Genomic DNA, 16,162 nt, shown 5'->3' with positions numbered 1-16,162 from the left:
ATTACCACAAGACAACCAAACATTGATGCATAATCCTCTTCTGTAAGAACAGTAATGCTTAATTAACAGAATTGCAGCTTCCTGACAATTACAAGAGGATAAAAAACCCTAGAATTACAGCAAGAAAGCTTTGCCAGTTGAGTGGCAGAGTATTCAAGAAATTTCCACTGCTCACTCTTGAAAAACAAGCCTTCTAAGGATTGAGTACATCCATTGCTGTGATATCCTGCTAAATCTGCAGGCAGATGACAGCACTTCTCTCGTTCTTGGTTTTATTAAGCAAAAAAATGCACAACTTAAGACTCCAGCTACTTTCATTCCTAGTAGCCAAGGTCCTGCAGACACTAGTGAAGGTCAGGTCAAGTTCCTATATATCAAGAGCGTATGGACAACAGCAGATGAAGCCTATTGGAGGGAAAGAACAAGACTAAGGAAAGGCTATGAAGTTTTCTCTATCAGAGCCAAGTCCAGCCCAGGCAGTTCTGGAGAAGTTTCTTTTGCAGTAAAAAAAGAGAGCTCCTCTCTCCCTCCAGCAACAGAAAAATCCAAACCTGCAGAGGAAGGGGTTTTAGTTTTTTAAAAATCAAACACACTATAGCCAAAGCCCAAATAAAAAAGGATTTGAAGCATTACCTACAGAAACTGGTTGATTAGACTTTAAGAACCCATAAAGACAGATGGAAGGGAGAGAGCTTTGCCGTATCAGAACTCTGTTCCTTAATAGACCCAAGGACTAAATAAGGAGCTTCATAAGTTTTTCTACACTTTGCATGAAAAGGTGATGGAAAAGAAAAACAAAACATGGGGAGACAGAAGTGGAAAGGGCATTAGTTACTGAAGAAAAGAAAAGACAAAACCAAACAAAGGAAACATTTTTTCTTATATATATGCTACTGATGTAATAATATTAAAGTAAAAAAAAAACCAAAAACAACAGCCTGAAAGCTAGAAAATGCCAAAAAAAAAACCACCATGCTAAAACTGCTTGAGCAGATTTTACCCAAATCTTTTGGGCATAAGATTACAAATAGTTGTAAAACTCTCTGCAGCCTAAACCTACCAACCAACATTTGGCTCATGTATTTTTAGTACATGCCGTATTAACGTTTTCCCATACACAATATAATTTATATACAAATCGTAATATTTTTATTTTCACAATAACCTCATATAATGAAATGGGATTATCCCCACTACATGCACCAGAAGCTAATACAAAAATATCCAGCTATTCTCACAGGCCTAATTGGAGATTATTTTGGTCTGATTTGGGTTGCCTTTTTGAAGCAGCCAACAGCTCATTAGAATGTTCACGGTATATCTGTTCATCATTCTGCAAATCAAAATACAAGGTCAGGTACCTAAAAAGACATACAGCAGCCACACGTGAAAATACTGTGGGGCAATTCAAGCAAACCATTGTGCACACTTCAGCAGAGACAAGCCTCTAGGACAATTCCTAGCAGCTTTAATTGGATGGCTGTCCCTTCATTTCCTGCAATGCCTGTAATCCTTCTGCTGGGGGAGTGTGGGCAGGAGAGCTTTCAGATCAACTATGTGGATCACTAGGGAACCTGGGATCTTTAGCTCCTAACATCAAAGTTAGCTTAGTATCAGTAATACGAAAAAGGCTGGCACCGAATGTTAAACTGCAATGAAAACACAGCTGAAAAGCATCAGTTAGAAGGATAAAACACTAAAAACCAGTTAGGATCCAGCGGTTTACTTGTTTTGGACCCACTGGGCCCCATCCTCTTCAGCCTCTGGGTTTCCTTCCCAAAAATTGAGGCTACTGTGTCATCTTCCTCTACTAGACTACTAAGCACTTTAGTACCTACAAGCATACTCAAAGCCTGCTAATCTCATCCCATTGAGCTGCAAAATGGCTTTCCTTGTCCCCCATTTTGGCCACCACACTTTGTTTTGGCAACTCTTTGCTGGCTTCCTCTTCTGTGTTGCATTCAGAGAAGTTACTGCCTCCCTAGAAGTTCTGACTGTATGAATTTTGAATGGAAAGTGAGACAGCTGTAAGTGGATGAAATTGTAGCTGAACAGGAAAAAAAAAACCCGAATAAAAAACAGATCTGCAGATTATTTGAGTAGGAGTAACAGGTGAATTTACTCTAATAGGCAGCAATACCCAGAAATAAAACATACACGAAAAAGAAATTACAGGCAAAGCTGAGAGAAAACCCTTGGAAAGGAGGCACTCTGGAGACAGGTAATGATTTGGGAGGAGGGGGGCAGAGGAACAGGATAAAGAGACTCAAGAAAGCTAAGACAGCAAGTGCACAAGAGGAATACACTTAGCCATGTCAGAGCAGACAAGATAGGGAAAGCAAAAACCATGCACTGCTTCTGCGGGTTCACAAAGCAGCAGCCAAAAGGTGAGAGCACAGAAGCCAAACTGGAGAGGAACCTCTGACAGGGACTCCACAACACACACAGTCGGCGCGCAAAGGAGAAGCTGTACTAACTGGAAAGGCCAGTTGGGGTGGACTACGCGGCGCTACACCGAGAGAGGAAAGAGTCAGGGTGGAGCAAGAAAAAGGGTGAGAAATTAAGAAAAGGGAATGAATGATTAGGTCATAAATTTAACTACTTTGGACAAGGAAAAGGCATGAATTTATCAGATCTTTATTATCTAGATAACTTTCTTAGGCTCTAAACTTCAATACTAACAATTAAAATGTTAATTTTCGTCTTTTTTATCTATGTTGCCTCCTTATTAATCAAGGACAGCAAATCACAAAAATAATATACACCTAACACATTTCCTCCTTGATATAATTTGATGCGGGAAAAGCCCCTTTCTGAACTACTAGAGTCTTGTAAATCAAGATTTTCTGCAAAATAATGGCTATTGATTGAGGAATCTGCACAGCCGCAGATTTTGTATGGGCAAAGAGCACGCAAGTTGCTCAAGTTCAAGCAAGAAACTGAGGCCATATTGTGATAACTCCAGTTAGCACCATTGCTTGGGAAGAAAACTACCTGAGGACTTCCCAGAACTCCTTCAAAGGGGAACCTTTTCTCCAAGGTTTTCTTCAAATCAGGTCAATCCTTGATCAAGGTGCCAGTGCAACTCTACAAACAGCCACCAATCCGCTATCAGCATGCAGGACTGAAAAGAGGAGAAATCACATCAACCCCGCCATCAACCTGTGGACTGGCAAGGGAAAAAACATCCCTTCCATTTTGTCAGCAGCTTAGTACTTTGGAAGTCAGAAGTCCATCCTCTGAGCAGACACAAAATGTAATCCAATAACATTAAGCCTTTAAGTGGCTTTCACTCACAATTAACAGGTAATATTATAGGTAGAGAAGTTGCTATCAGCAACACTCAACTCACTTCATTGGTTTGCTCTAGGTACAATAGTTGTTTTACCAAGCTTGCGGTTTTTTAAATTATTTTTCAAGCTTGCTATTTAGTACCTGACAAATCTATTAAAGCTCTCAGAAACATCTGCTTCAGACACAAGTCAGAACTTGATTCTACCGGATAGATTTGTGTGTTAAAATGCATAAGATGATGTTTCAGTTGAAAAAAAAAAATAATCTTAGGAAGGTCTATAATTAGTGTGGCAGAATTTGGCCACAAGCTGTGGTCTTTTAAAACATATAGCTATCTAATAAATACCTAGGCAAAAAGCTGTTTTTCAGAGACTTTGAAAGATCTAAACTGCCATGACTTTTCCAGACTTCGCTCAACCTCAGGATTTACACGAAATTGCCATTTTAAGGTTTGTCCCTTACTCACAGGGTCTTGAGTTAAGATTTTCAGGCAATGTTAAATTCCTACATTTCCATTACAGAATTCTGTCGGCTTGTGCCACATGGCAATCTGTCTCACCAAGATGTTTTGCTGTTTTGGATAGAGATAAACTGATTCTTAGCATCCCAAGTTGAGCCTAGGCAATGACTGCATTCAGGTCTGCCCATCTAATCTTTCCTACAGACAAAAAAGATTTGGACTGTCACTGCAATTTATAGCTTTGGGGCTGCTGCTTGCTTAGGTTTTTTATTAACTTTGGAAACCTAAACTTTGGAAAAAAGATATACCACTGATCCTTCCTATACACAGCTATTTGATTTTGAAGTGCTCTACTGTTTGATCAGAGATGTATCCTTTCCTTTCAAGGTAGTTCTTTTGCTACTGTAGGTTTGAAACAGCCTTTTCAACCTAGAAATTGGCTGAAAATTTTGAGAACCAAAGAACACAACGGACATCTAATGCGAGCAGATTTAAGTGCAAGGAACTGGGTTCTCCTTAAACAAACTTGGAACAGGAATTTAACAGCAGTGCTCCACCATGCAACAGCAACATTACATCAAGAAGATAAAACTTCACCTTCCACAAGCAAGAAAACATTCCACAGGCAGCTACTAAAGCTAGCTAATTTCAGTGCCAGTAACTGTGTTTAAAAAAAAAATTAACAGGTTGACTGAATAATTAATGCTGATTTTCTCTAATTCTTGAAATATTAAAGAAGATCCAGAACTGTATGCAAGGTACCTTTTAAGTACAGTGGTAAACAGGATGACTCAGGTGGCTACACTACCAGTCTGTTTGATATTAATCATTGGCTAAAGCAGACAACACTGATTAAAGGACACCAACATAATTAAGGCCAGCCAACATGGATTTATGGAAGACATTCAATCAAAATATTTTTTTTTAAGAGTAGAAATTTCATTGCTCAAGCAAGTAGGTGAAATAAATTTTAACTTCTGCAGGACATTTCAATTAAGTAGAATGCTAAAAAGTACAAAATCATTTAGAACCACATGAAAAGTCTCAAATCATCACGACCTACTTTTTCTTTTAACCTCTCTTCTAAAAGAATCTACAACAATCCATCTCAGAAGGCAAAATATTCTCAAAACAGAGTAAAAGGTAAGAAGCTATCCTTTACTTCTACAGAATCTGTAACACTGGCCCACATAACTTCTAAAACCTGAGGATGACAAACATGGATATGGTAAATAATGGAAATGACACATCATCAATAATACCACTATGAATTATTCAATTACTCGGTCCAGTATAGCAGGTTGCATTTAATAAGGCCAAGCATACAATCAAAAGACTCACAAGCAGAAAACACAGGTGATATACAACAAATGCAAGACTATCCTGGAAAAACGCAGTCCTGAAACCAGTCTGAGATTTATGACATTAATCAGCTGAAAAGGAACATATGATACAACATTGACTAGAAGAGCTACCAGAAAACACTGAAATAAGGAAATATAGAGTAAACATAGAGTAGATTTTATCACTGCAGGTATACTGTGTCCTGTTCTGATGTCCATAAGGCAAGAAAGCTGATAAATCAGGAGTTCAAAAATTGATAGAACATGACAGATATGCCTTACGGTGGGGGGAAAAAACCACACCAAAGCTCTATTTATTGAACTTTGAGAAAAATTTAAGTATCTTGCTCAGTCTGTAAATGATCATGCAGGTAAAAAAGGCTGAAGACCCAAGTTTATTCAGTGAAGGGACTGAAGCAAGACATTCAGAGATAAGCAACAAAGCAAGCTGTTTTCAGGTCAACACTAAATGATTTTCTAAAAAGTATGTTCTAGTTTAAACAGAAAATTAATCAGAAAAAAAAAATTCATTAGTCACATTACACAAGATGCCAGACAAGTCACAGTAGTCCCCTTTGGCTTACCAAGCCTTTATCCTGACAAAGGCGGTGAATTTTTCAAGGCCTATCTACCCACATGTCAAGAGGAAGTTTTTCCTAAGGGAACAATGTCTAAACTATCCACTTCTCCAGAAACCATGCCTCTACTATTACAGTTACATTTTTAGATCTCTTAAAGTCTTATAACCTTCCTGCCTCAAATCATTGCAAAAGTGTGTCAGTATCTCAGCAGTTTCTGGTCAAAAATTGTCCATGACGTTCTCAAATGGCAGGACCAAACTCACCGCCCTCTGCTCACCATACAAGTCCATCTACAGCTTCATGGAGTGCTGCAGCTTGCAACATGTTGCACCACAGCCACGAATGACAAACACAAGAAGTAGGCACTGAAGCTCTTCTGGGATAGGATGACAAGAGACTAAGGAGAACTGCACACCTAACAAAATCCAATCAAAATAAAGGAACATTAAATATCACAATTCCAGATATTTTCCTCCTTTCCTACCTATTGTGAACTCCGTGGTTAGAGGTAGGTTAGAGAGCTATCCACTTCTTGCTTCACCTGAACAAACGTGAAAGCTTTTCCGAGTTTCTCCACCAGAAAGCAAGTGTGACCTCCACCTTTATTACACGACTTCCAGCCAAAGGCAGACACCCGCGATTAAGCTCCAAGCAGAGTCAGGGGACCACACCCTTGGCCCTGCCACTGGCTGGAACGCAAACCACTTCTCATTCCAAATCCTGTCCCAAAATCCTGCCAGCACTCTTGTTTTCCAGCTGAAAATCACTTCCACATCTGTCTACCTTGTGTATCAAATATTTGCTGGTAGGTAAATATTTAGTCTGTGCCATTCCACAAGATGTTACAGATCAGGATGCTGAGTCTGTCTACCTGCTCCTCAACAAGGCCAGTAGCCAGATGACACGAACGCAACCAAAACCACACTGCAACACCTCTCTCCCACTCGTCACACACATTATACAGCCCATACATATATTCAAAGTGGCAGAACAAAGCTTCAGACTACATTCACTGAAAACATTCATTGAATTAACAGATTCGGGTTGTTGTGGGGTTTTTTGGTTTTGTTTTTAAATGTCATCTATATAAGCAGCTTCTTTGGGCTTTGTAGAAATTCTCTCCCCCTACACCTTCTAAAGGTTTCCTACTCATGCAGTTCTGAGACATCCCCTACTTCAGGAAACAAATCTTCAACAGTGACAAAGTGTCTAATAAAAAGTCCTAACAGAGAGAATTAGTATGCGTATCAGATTGCGTATGTTCATGAACCAGGAAGTCAGAAGGTAACTTGTTACTATATATGAATTACAACACTTTTTAATAGCATATCACTTTTCTTCTCTTGATGTTAATATTGCTAAAGATATTCACTTGTTTTGATCTAAGAACCATATCTTTGTAAACTGACTTGTGATGTTATCCTGATCCTGCCTTAGTACTCTTAAAGCCTAGTATAACATAAATAGAGAAAATTACATATACAGATGATGCAGCATTAACTAAGCCTAATGTAAAAGCTTCCACTGGTTTTAATGGTAGTTGAACTAGGCCTCTGATTTATTAAATCAAGTTATTAGATGCTTTTACTTTAAAACCTTGCCATATGCTACTTCCATGATCAGCCTCACTCACTTTCTATCACACACATTATTCAGTCCAACACTGACGTCAGCCCTGCTTTGAGCAGGAGGCTGGAGCAGACAACCACCAAAGGCTGGTCTCTTCCAAACTAAATCATCCTCAGATTCTACCACACATGTCTCAAAAAAAAAAGAAAAAAAATCAGTTTATACATCCATTGCTTGCCAGTCATACCAACTCCTTGCCACATGACATTCTGACTCTAAGTCTGAAATTACACAAATTCAACTATCCATCATCATCATCAAACTTCACCCAAAGTAAACTTCACAGTGTACAAAGTGCATCTTTTCCTTCTGTTTTCTTCCAATCTGAACTGACACACTACCACACACAGACCACAAATCTGCTTTCACCCAGCCTGATCTACACATGGACATCCATAGCCTCCGAGTCTCCCAGCCACACAAACAAGTATCTTTATCATAAAATATCAACAGAATGCAAAGTATTTCAATTTGTTGTCAGTGACAGGAGGAAAAAAAAGTAGTATTTCATAGTAACTGCAACTTGAAACAAGTATTTCTCTACTGAATAAAAAGGACCAAATATCCAGTAACAAAACATTACCTTCACAAAGTGCAATGCATCACGCTTACTTTCACTGTAGTAACAGCTATTTAACATACAAAAATATTTTTCTAACCAGTTTATTTTCCTAATATGGTATATGTAAGCTCATTTATCTGTTTGATGATAATGACAAATTACATATACACGAGCCACTGTTGAAGGCATCAAGTAATCACTCTTATTTGCCTAGATTTTTTAAAACGTATGGCCAAAAATATAGAAAATCATAATGCACAGCTTTAATAATTAGCTGAGGGAATCAAAAAATAGTAAGTGATCCAAAAGGTATTGTCAACAAGGCAGTATTTTAAGACAAATTTTCTAAATGTCCAAAATTTCTCATTGACCTATAGACTCTACTACCTCTAAGAGCTCCTGGTATCCCTTCTGCTTTTCTCCACAGTCCTGAGGTCTAGATATCCAGCTTCTATATATTACAAGCTTTAAGGATTACAAGAGAGGCTAACTCCTGAAAACACACACTTTGATTTCATGCTTGCCAAAAACCTCAGATGCATCAAAACAATTCTATGCACCCTTTCCATACAAAAAAAAAAAGCGCGCAAGAGGGACATAAAAATTTCAATGGCAGTCTAGTTTCCCGCACAGACATCAAGCCATCGCTACAGTTTCTATATTCAAAGAATGTTTAACCACCTTTAGAGAGAACGGACTGACAGCCCTCCCTCTGCAAAAAAGAGAAGTGGACACATTTTGTAATCAACACACTGTGGCAATCTCAGTTATTAACAAAGCAATGTAACGACCTCGGTCTGCTACAATCCCCCGCTACTATCTCAGCTGAAGATGAAAAAATAATGGTATTAAACATCATTATGATGAACTACATGGGTTTTTATATATATACTACCAACAACCACAAGAGGGCCAATGTTGTATAAACCTTATAATTTAAAGCACTTAATTCTTCTTAGTTCCATCCATAACTTATGTACACCTTGAGCAAACTTGCTAAGTTTTCTCATTTCTGACAATTTTCAAGCCAGATCATTTGTGCAACCAAAAAATGTTCAGGAGTTGACTGCAAGAGAGGAAAGGAGAGACTAAGCTGGGCTGAAAACTGACTTTGTTCCCATAAAAGCAAATACCATCCCCCCTGCAGCATTTCACACACCTAGGTTTTCAAATGTCACTCAGTGAATTAAAATAAATTGATGAGGAAACCACACAAAGAAACAGAGTCCCTTTCAACACAAATGCTTCTTCAATAACAAAGAGGAGACAGGTTTCTCCTTACTAAAGCATCCAATGGATCTCAAGCAAGCTATGGAGGAAAGACAAGGCAGATCAGGCCTGCGCTTTTACGCTTGTGAACAGAAATTTTATTGCTCTGCCCCTTAGCTCTGTCTATCTATAATCATGAATTAAATATAGCTTATCTCCACTCATCTTGGAGAAGAAGCACTGAGAGGAAGAAAAAAAAAACAAAACAAAAAAATTAGAAAAAAAATGCTAGGAAAAGGGGTTTTTTTTTCTAACTCAGACTATGAGAAGATTTAACTTCATACCTTAAAAAGCCCTAAGAAGGAATTTTAAAGACCTCAGTGAAAGAATAAGAAACATACATTTGACAGTTACTTGAACTTACAAGATCAGACAAAGGTAGACAGAATCAAATTTCATATTCTTGGTATTTCAAACAAAAAAAAAAAAAATCCAAAGAGCTGGAGGCCTGAACGACTTTAAAGGAGGGGAAGAGGGAAGTAAAAGACCGTGGGCCAGGTACCTACCTCATCTTCATCAATTACTGTGAACCAATGTTTCCCTTGTATGTTTAAATTATTAGAAAGGTCTTTCAGCAGAGACATGTAGTAGCAAACCACCTCTTCAGCCTGTCAGCTGCCCCAATGAGATATTCCATATGACTTTGACATCAAGTTTGTTTTTAAATGAAGTATCTATAGATCTTAAAGGAGCTGCCAACTTTTTTCTTACATTCAGGTATAGGAAACTCCAGTTTATGATAGAGCTCCATTTAGACAACCGGTCTTAGGAGACAGCAAATGTAGAAGAGATGCAATGGTACTTAGCCCGAATTCCTTAAAAAAAAACCCACAAAACCTTCTCTGCACTCCCCTTTTGCACACAAAGTCTTTTCCTCAATCAAGGACTAAAACAGTTGGGAAAATTAAGTTGCAAAGCCCTCAACTCTCTATTTACAAGCATTTTTTTTTTTCACTTACATCAGCATAAAGATCATATTTTTCATTTACTGTATGTTTTAGGAAGGCAAGAAAAAACACTAAAAGGAGTATCGGGGGGTATTTTACAGTCCTCTTAAGATCAACATCTGTAATGAAAAGAGGATCTGCAAGAGTCCAACTTTTTACCATGGTATCAAATTATTTTTGTAAGCACCCTGTGAAACAAATCATCACTGCAACATGACTACTTTGCATTTTAATTCTAGGCTCTTGCTTTAAAAGACAGGCTCAAGAAACCATTCAGAAAAGGTCCTAAAAGAAATATAGTGACCAAGTACCCCCATACATGTTCATGTATCCAGGGACTGGGAGAGTCTGGGCAGCTCTTAAAATCATTACGAAAACCTAGTATTTATACACAATATTGTTAGATATTGAAAGGGGCTATCAAAGTCTCAACACAAGAAGCACGTCTTGCTGGAAGTGACATTCAACTTCCATGGATAAATCTCTACCTTGTTTTTAATATAGTTGACCATTAGACAGAATCTTTTTTTTTTTTAATCACACATTCAGTGAAAAATTAACACTAACACACATGACTGTTGACATCAGTCAACTTGTAGAACTATGCGAGCCCGGGGAGCAAAGAGGGTGCAGAAGGGGCAGTGGACACTCCAACATTTCTGTCGATACCCCAAGGACAGATCAGGGCACACATTTTTACCTCAGCATCAGCTAACTGTTCAAAGGATGCCTTTTCAAGTGAACGGCAAGAACACCAATACCTCATAATACTAAAGCTCTTATTATCTATTGGAGCCAACACCCAATAACAGAGCTCAAAAATACCAGAACAAAGCTTTTGTTGGTGACAACTGCAACCCATTTTGTTTACAAAGGTTCCCAATTATCACATTGTGCATCTACCAAATGTTCTATTCACAAAGCAGCAAATTAATTTGTGTTTATTAAAAAGTTTCTTAAGAACAAAAGCAACCAGCAGAGTTATGGGAAAAGGAAAAAAAAATGCACACGTACTTTCCAGGAACTTGCCCAAGTCAGCTCCTGAAGCAAGAAAATAGAATGAGCAGCAAGAAGTTAGACAGAAGAACATAATCATTATTCAGAAGTTCTTTCCCTCCCACCCAAGAAAACAGACACTTAAGAATTACAGTAAGAGGTAAAGCATTACAGAAGCAAACCAAGAACGTTGAGCTGAAGGTTACTGGGGAAAATGTAGGTTTTATTCCAGAAGTACTACTTGGCAACATCTCGTTTTGGCCTACAACTTGTCCCACTTCAAAGTGCAATTACACAGAGTTGAAAGAGCGGAGACTGCTTTGTTGACACTGAAACTACTTGTCTTGGATCAATACCAAACGTACACAATCCTGATCGATGTTCTCTTCAGCCTGCCAAGGCCTCTCCAGTCAAACACTGCTGGTCATTGCTGCTCCCAACACCCTGCTGCCTGCGGGGGGGAAAGGCTCGAGCGCTCGACGAGCTCCCTCCTTCCTCTGCCCGTATAACCTGACAGGGCTGGGCGTGCTCGAAGCGGGGCACACATAGGCTTCAATGAGGACGCACCTGCCCACGGCGCTGCCGGAACACAGGCCCACTCCCACTGGGCTGGGAGGGGACGAGTGAGTTCACAAGGGTCAGTGTGAGGGGAAGACGGCGCCGGGGACGCAGCTGCCAGCCCCAGAGGGCGTGAGGAGCCCCAGGCGTCCCGCCGTCGCCTGACAGGCACCGTCTCCCCCTGCCGGGACCTGCTGCCAAGGAGCCGCATGGATAGTGCAAGGCCCGCACCCCCGAGCGGGGCCAGGCCCCACAACCCCTGCAAAAGCCTATCGCCAGGAGCGCAGGGGAGGCCCTCTGGGCGCGCCCCTCGCCGCCGGGCCGGGGCGGCCTCGCCTCCCGGTAGGCCGCAGGGCGCCTCGGGGCTGCGGCACCCGCGGCGGACAGGAGCCACCGGCGAGGCCGGTGCTCGGCGCGCGGCCTAGGCCCGCTCCCACAGGCGGGGAGCGCGGCGGCGGCGGAAGCGCGGCGGCGGGGGGACGGCAGGGGCGGCCGAAGCGGTGGCAGGGGCAGGGAGCCGGCGGGACGGCGTTACCTGCGCTCCCGGACGGAGAGTCCCTCACGGCCACAGCGACTCCTCAGCCCCAACAACACAAGATGGCGGTTGCGCCGCCACGCAACGTCACGTGAGGGCAAGCCCCGCCCCCTGCCTCCGCCGCGGGACCCGGATGGGCGACGGCACTCCCCTCCCCCCCGCCCTCGCGCAGGCACCGCCCGCGCGCACGGCCGGGGGGAGGAAGGGGGAAGTCCCCCAGCAGCTGCGCGCGCAAGTCCCCCTGCACCCCTCCCCACCCTGCGGGAGCGCGGGCGCCCTCTGCTGGAGGCACGCGTTGACTGCAGCCCCCCCGCCCCCCGGCACAGCCCTGCGGGAAGGCGGGGGTGCTGGCGGGGCCGTGGGGGCCCGGCCCGAGGGCGGGCGGCGGGGTCGGTCCTGGGGCCTCCCGCCCAGTCTCCTCTCCCGGAGCAGCACCCCCCCCACCACCTCCCCTCAGCCTGAGCCCCCCCGGCAGTTAAATTACTGCGTCACCCTCCTGCCGTTGTCGCCGGCCCCGCAGGGCCGGGCGCAAACCGGCGGCTGGGACCTGGGCCGCTGAGGTAAATTACTGCTGGGCTGCTCCATCCGCGCCTCAGGAACGCGCGTTGTCAGCCGCGGCCTTACCCTTTCCCTCTCCTAGGTTACATTAGATAATTCAGCTTTACTGGTGGCACTGGAAGCCCGCAAGATGCTGTCCGACTCTGAGAGGCGACCATGTTTTAAGCGCGCGCTGTGGCCAGGCGCCGAGGGCAACCGGCCCCGATCTCACTCGGCCCCGGAGGAGCCCAGCGGAGGCACCTTTGCGGGGGACGGCTGGGAGGGGCCGGCGGCGGCGGCTGCTGCTGCTGCTGCTTGTAGAGAAAGGGCATTAGGCAGTACATATTTTTACTCCAAATTACCTGATGGAAAAATAAGGAGCTCAAGGCAAACTTTTTTTCAGCTAAAAATACCGCTTTATTTTTAGTCCTAAAACCCATATTAGTACATGATGCAGAATAGCCCCATGTGGTTCCTTCAGCCTAAAAAACTATTCCTAGCTGTTACGCACTATTGAAGGTATAATTGTTTTCAGCTGAAACAATTCCACTCCAATCATGATTTCAGCCACAATCCACGTAGCTTTCTCCCTCCTCTTCTAGGTGAATAAATACTTGTCATTGTGCGCTGAACGCTGGCCAAAAATGATGCAATAGTGAACACAAGTGATTCTTCTGAGCTAATGGGTTGAAAGCCTGTAATTCTTAGGACATATTTTTAGCTGAGAGCAGCACAGGACTGGACTACTTCACCTGAAAATCTTAGAATTAAATTTCTCCTTTAGGAGGCTGGTATGTAAAAGCAAAGCTCACAAGCAAAGGGCTGGACTCTGAGAAGCTACATCTGATCGTCCTGGTTGTTGTCACACAGCTTGAGACAATACTAATAGCGGTCTGGGAAGGGAGAGAGGCAGCACTGCATTTCAAGCTGTCAATCAGAACTTTCATCTTCACTGCGGAAGTGGCTGTGCCTTGTTATTCTACTTATCGAACTTGAGCACTCAAAAATATTTTCACATGCTCTAAGACAAGCTTTATCTGAGATGGGAGAAGTTTAGCACTTGTGGAAATTTTTTTATCCCAGTTAGCACAAACATTATATTATTGAGACAAAAAAAAATCAAGAAGAGAGTGTCTGTAACATGCCTCATCTGCAGAAGTTGGCATTTTTGTAAAATACCTCAAGGAAACTCAGATGACTTTTTTTTGGTAATAGCGAATGCATCTTAAATCTTCCACAACACTCATTCAAGCAGAACAGGGAGACTGTCATGAAAATTCAAGACTGTACCTGTGTGGTTAAATTCCTACGTGGTTCAATTACAGGACTTCAGCTGATGCTGTCTCGGTGTGAAATCACCCCAGCAGCTAGTCTGACATTTACTAGGATACCAAGGGCATGATGTACTTCAGAGCCCTGGATTACCATGCCAATTCATCCTCACTATTAAAAATCCAAGTGCAGGGAAGTGGCATCCCTAACGAAATAAAAACCTTCCTTATTGACCCTCTGCTTTCACCCGTCCTAGCTTGGAAGCAAGAGCCTGCCTCCCTTGGTACAGCAGAGGAGCTACAGACACAGAGCACAGCTTTGAAACAGCAAATAATTGTCAAAAGCAGCCCAGATGATGCAGCAGAGTCTGTCATGTCTCCCCTCACCACCCCCTCTTTTCGTTATTTGGAAAAGTGGCTCCACTGTTTGTCAAAATACCAGGGATTTTGTCTGAGAAAAGACAATATCTCAGCAGCCTCTGTTTTCCATGTCCTCATTTGTCACATCCCTAAAAATAATAAAAACAACAGACAGTTCAGGCAGGTGAACATCCAACTGTAGTTTTTAAAATCAGTCACTTCAATGCATCTGTCACCTCAGATGGCTTATGCTGAAAGATGGACTACCACAAATATGCTGCTACTTCTGTAACACCCAATTATTTTAAGACATCCTTCCCACATGTGGCAAGCTGAGTTTGAAAGGCAACAGTAAAGCACTCCGGTTACTTCGTCTTGCCGAGGGATTTATTTGGACACTCCCATAAGGTTAAAATTCGATTTAGTCACATCAATCCTCACAACTAAAGCCTAAGCCAGGAAGAACCTGATCATACCATTTTCCTTTTCCTCCTGACTGTGTTTACACTAAGCTTTTTAGGTAAGACTTCCTGCCATCACACGCTGTCCCCTACAGCCAATGATGATGGCTGTGACAGAAGTATCGGTGAGAAACACACTGCGATCCAAGCATCCAGACAGGCTGAACCCATCCTCGGTGCTGGCTGAAGTTTTAGTGACTCCTGTACTGTACATCTCCTACTCTGGGAAACGTGAAACAAAAATCCTCCAGGGATCAAGGACAATGTGGAGTTCCTGCTCTAGGAGATGAGCAACTTGAGGCAAGTCTTCGTCCCTTCTGGGAAAGACCCATAGCCACAACAGGCTTTTCACCAAACTTCTCTACTTGCCATCACAAACAGACTTAGAGTCACTCGGGGCACGTCAGGAGTGCTAGGCTGGTATTGATGTACCAGCAGGTATCAGTAAAGAGAGTTGGGATTACCAGGACCTTTAAGAGCCACCTGTGGTGACACAAGGCATAAAAGAAGGACAGTGTCAAAGACAGTATTAATTATAGGTAAATAAAATTAAGTATTGTCAGCCAGTATTAGATGGGAGATTGAGCTAGACAATTTCTTTTTAGTACTTTTGCAAAACCTAATGACATTGTTATTCAATCCAATAGTTGCCAGCAAAACAGAACAATTTAGAAAGCAATTAATTTCCCAATGTCAATTTTTACAAAGCTAATTTCAAAACTCGCATTGCTGCAACTTCAAAATCCAAAAGCACTTACTGTTCACTGTGCTGAATAAAGGCCCCAATTACAGCACCTCTTTGACTTGAACAAAACTACTACAAACACACTGCTCATTTCCTTATTGAAACATGTCAGCTGGAGTTGACTCAAAGCTATTAAAATAAAACCACTGGAAGCCCTTTTTCCACCCTCTCCTCCTGCTGCCCCAGGCTCCTCACCCTGCTGCACGTGCAAAGCAGCACGAGTCAGCAGTGCTTGCTACACTGTGGAGAAAAAAAAAAGAAAATCAAGAGCTGCAGTGTTGCAATTTTCTTGTGGAAATGGAGACTAAGGAACCTTCACCCTGATTGTACCTGACCTCTGAGACCCGAGGGCTCACAGACACACAGCGAATGCATCAACTGCCGACAACGCGCAGAGCAGAGCTGCACCCGATAAAATATTTACGTTTTCTGTTTCATCACTGGATCATACCTGCAACAATGCATAATTAGGCCTCCTCCTGAGCCCCCCTGAACTGACCACGCCAGCAAAGCTTAGCAGATCAGCAACAGCAGAAACAAGATGCTTGGACACATTTTCAGATGTCCACATATTTTTTTTTTTTTCCTCCCTTCTATAAAGGCAGAAAGAGGAA

At 42.4% G+C, this 16,162-nt stretch overlaps 1 protein-coding gene across 21 annotated transcripts in view; it reads right to left on the bottom strand.

The window, feature by feature from the left end:
* Positions 1-12,280, bottom strand: part of GIGYF2 (GRB10 interacting GYF protein 2) — an 80,188-nt gene extending 67,908 nt beyond the window's left edge. For 16 of the 21 annotated variants that reach the window (XM_075157953.1, XM_075157956.1, XM_075157965.1 and 13 more), the window contains exon 1: positions 12,175-12,280. The gene's annotated coding sequence lies outside the window, so the exon portion shown is untranslated. Of the gene's footprint in view, positions 1-11,099; positions 11,127-11,446; positions 11,691-12,174 lie in introns of those variants that run through there. The other 5 variants (XM_075157958.1, XM_075157963.1, XM_075157973.1 and 2 more) reach the window with 4 other exon arrangements.
* Positions 12,281-16,162: the final 3,882 nt, after the last annotated feature.

Source organism: Calonectris borealis, chromosome 9 (genome assembly GCF_964195595.1).
Source record: "Calonectris borealis chromosome 9, bCalBor7.hap1.2, whole genome shotgun sequence".
Classification (NCBI taxonomy): domain Eukaryota; kingdom Metazoa; phylum Chordata; class Aves; order Procellariiformes; family Procellariidae; genus Calonectris; species Calonectris borealis.
The sequence above is the reverse complement of the archived record's forward strand: the minus strand, read 5'-3'. Positions and strand labels throughout refer to the sequence as shown.